Below are 3,669 nucleotides of genomic sequence, written 5' to 3'. Positions count from 1 at the left end.
TTTTTTGTGGTACGCGGGCCTCTCACTGCTGTGGCCTCTCCCGTTGCGGAGCACAGGCTCCGGACGCACAGGCCCAGCGGCCATGGCTCACGGGCCTAGCCGCTCCGCGGCATGTGGGATCTTCCCGGACCGGGGCACGAACCCGTGGCCCCTGCATCGGCAGGCGGACTCTCAACCACTGCGCCACCAGTGAAGCCCGGAAGTGTCTCTTTTTTTTAAACAGGGAAAGAAGACCCAATACTTGAAGACTCCTTTTGAAATCTCTGTAGGCAGTTTTCCAGAAATGCCTGACTGATATATTTTCGCTCTCTGTCTGGAACACTCTTCAGCTTCCAACAACTCCCAGCATAATAGGGTAGGGGCCTGTGCAAATGTGAAGGTTTACAGCTTAAGTTTCATTAGTTTATATTTAAGTTTCATTAGTTTCTATTAAGTCTGGCTCATTTTTTTTTTTAAGAGTAAAGTTAAACTTTACAGTAATTTTTTTTTAATGTATACAAAGAATTACAGTACCTGTTTATGGGGATAGGTTGACTCATTCTTGATTAATAGTTTAGGCAGTATTGAGTTCTATTTCCTTCAACATGTTTAAGATAATACTTAGTAGTCTTCTGTAATGTTGCTAATGAGAAATCTGCTACCAGTCTAATTGTTCTCTTCTATAGACAGTCATTTCTTTCTGGTAGCATTTAAGCTTTTCTCTTTATCTTGGTGTACTACAGTTTCCCTGTGGTGGTTTTACAGGTTGATTTATTTTTTGTTTTCTTGTTTGGTCTTCAGTGTATAGTTTACCACACAACTTTTTTCAGTTCTGGAAACTGCTTTTCCACCTTCTCTCCTAGTTTTCTCTATGTTTCTAACTTTGTCTTCTTCTATAACTTCTACTGGGTGTATGTTGGAGCTTCCCAATCTCTCCGCCGTGTCCCTTAAGTACTCTATTTCTTATTGCATTATCTTCCTGGAATGCATTTTGAGTCTCTGCTCAGTACTCTTTGGAATTAGTAATTACTAAATCTCTCTTTGACTACAGTAAATTTTCAGATTATTCAATCTGTTTTTTTATTTCAGTAACTATATATTTTCATCCCCAAATTTCTAATTGGTTCTTTCACACATACTTGGTGTTGATTAATTTCTACCTGTTTTAAACTTTTTATGTTCTATTTTATGGACTTATTCCTTTTATCTTTTTGAGTTTTAAAGCTATTCTTATGTTCAAATCATTTTAGATTATATTATTATTTTTTCTGATGAATATCCCACATTTTATTTTATTTGCTTTCCTTCTTTATTTTTTTAAATGTATTTTGGAATTTTTGACTGTGTTCTTATCTCATGTGGGAGGTTTTAATTACAATCTGTAGTATTTTCCTATTGCTGCTATAACAAATTACCACAAACTTAGTAGCTTAAAACAACACAGATTTATTATTTTACAGTTCTGTAGGTCAGAAGTCTGACATGTGTTTCACTGGGCTAAAAACCAGATGTCTGTAAGGCTGCATTCCTCTGGAGGCTCTAGAGTAGAATTTGTTTCCTCACCCTTTCTAGTCTCAGGAGGCTGCCTGCATTTTTGGCTCGTGGCCCCGTTTCATCTTCAAAGCCTGATGTGTCTTTTTCACGTTACATCACTCTGACCCTGACTCTTCTTTTGCTTTTACTTTTAAGGACCCTAGATGATTATATTGGGCTGACTGGTCATCCAGAATGGTCTCCCTGTTTTAAGGTCATCTAATTAGCAATTTTAATTCTATGTGCAATGGAGTAAGTGTTTGCCCAGAAATGTCACATTTTCACAGGTTCCAGGGATTAGGACATGGATATCTTTGGGGGGTGGGGGGCATTATCCTGTCTGCTATACAACCACCACTATTTTTGCAAATTATTTTGCAAATAATTTGCATTTGCCTCTAGCCAGTCTCCTGTGTCTTGCAGTCTGTAAGTCCCAGCTGCCTTTACATGCTTCTGAGTTTGGAGGCCAGTAGTGTAGAGCCTCAGGCTCTTTGACTACTTGATGTTTCTGTTCGTGGAAGCTGTGTTAGACAGTTCAGAAGGGGCACCGTGTACATTTAAGCTGTGTAGCTTATTATTTTTGGTGGTAAAAATGTATAGGTGGAAGGGTTAAGAGGGTTGACTTGTGCTGAGATTATTTTTTAAATGCAGAAATTTCTAAGTTTTTCTTCACATATTTACCTTTCGTGGCTTTGTGTTTGTCACACAGGCATGGCCTTAAAAGAGTAAGTCACAGTGTCATCTTGGCTGGAAATTTTCCCCAAATTACCTTCTAAGAAATATATTTGTCAGTCCTTTGGTTCAACTAGGAATGGAAGTTAAATTAGATTTTTTTCTGAATTTCCACTAGTGTGACTAATTATTACTGCACCATCTCTGCCATTACCTGGCTGATTAGAGGAGCTGCTTTTCATGTCTGGTAAGCAAGCAGCCTCTGAAACTCATTGCTGCTCCTTTCAGAGTCTTGGCTGAGAGAAACAGAAGTTTATGGGGGGTATACAGTTCACAGGTCCTTCTAGATACTCTTAAGACCTACTCCTTGATTACATCAGACCACAGGGAGCTGAATGCAGGGATTAAATGCACTGGTGTTCACCTCTCCTATACAGCTACCTTACTGAATTATATGCTGTTGTATAAGTGTTGGCCTCTATTTTAGGGAAATTCTGTTTATTGTGGAGATCCCAGTATCTGGAATTTTCATTGTATTGAGCACGATTCCATGTTATGGGGCTGACAGGTTCTCTCCTGACATGAAGCATACATTTTATTTGGGGGCGGAGAGACAGACAACAGCCAAGGAAATTAATAAGATGATTTCATTAGGAAATGTTGTAAGGAAAATAAAACTGGGTTACATGACTGTATGGGTGTGAGTGTGTACATACACACATTTATTTGGGTTTCTAGTCAAGGTTTCATTAAGGAGGTGATATTTCAAGTGAGTTCTGGCAAAATGTTAGTCACGCTGAGGTTCAAAGACTGAGTATTCTGGGTAAGTGCAAAGGTTCTGAAGCAGAAATGAGTGTGGCATATACTGGAAAATAGAAAGAATTTGCTGGAGCATGGTGGCCCAGGGGGAGAGTCACAGGAGAAGTGTTCTAAGAGGAAGTCGAGGTACAGCTCACAAAGGTCATGGGAAAGGGCTGGAATTCATTGAAAGTACATTAGGAGGCCATGGATAGTTGTATACAGAGGAGTGACAAGACTTGATTTATGTTTTTAGATGACCCTCCTGGCTCCTATGTGGAGAATAAGTTGTAAGGAGACCAGACAGTAGGTCTTTTTTTTTTTTTTTTTTTTTTTTTTTTTTGTGGGCCTCTCACTGCTGTGGCCTCTCCCTTTCCTTGCGTTATGCGGGCCTCTCACTGTTGTGGCCTCTCCCATTTGCGGAGCACAGGCTCCGGACGCGCAGGCTCAACGGCCGTGGCTCACGGGCCCAGCCGCTCCGCGGCACGTGGGATCTTCCCGAAACGGGGCACGAACCCGCGTCTCCTGCATCGGCAGGCGGACTCTCAAGCACTGCGCCACCAGGGAAGCCCGACAGTAGGTCTTTTGAATAATCGAGGTAAGAGAGGGTGGTATGTTGGAGCAGAGTGGCAGCACTGGAAATGGAGAAGAGTGACCGTATGTTGAGGATATATTTTGGCAAGGAAG

The sequence above is a fragment of the Lipotes vexillifer genome, unplaced genomic scaffold (genome assembly GCF_000442215.2).
Source record: "Lipotes vexillifer unplaced genomic scaffold, Lipotes_vexillifer_v1.1 scaffold336, whole genome shotgun sequence".
Lineage (NCBI taxonomy): Eukaryota > Metazoa > Chordata > Mammalia > Artiodactyla > Lipotidae > Lipotes > Lipotes vexillifer.
This window is presented reverse-complemented; position numbering follows the sequence as displayed.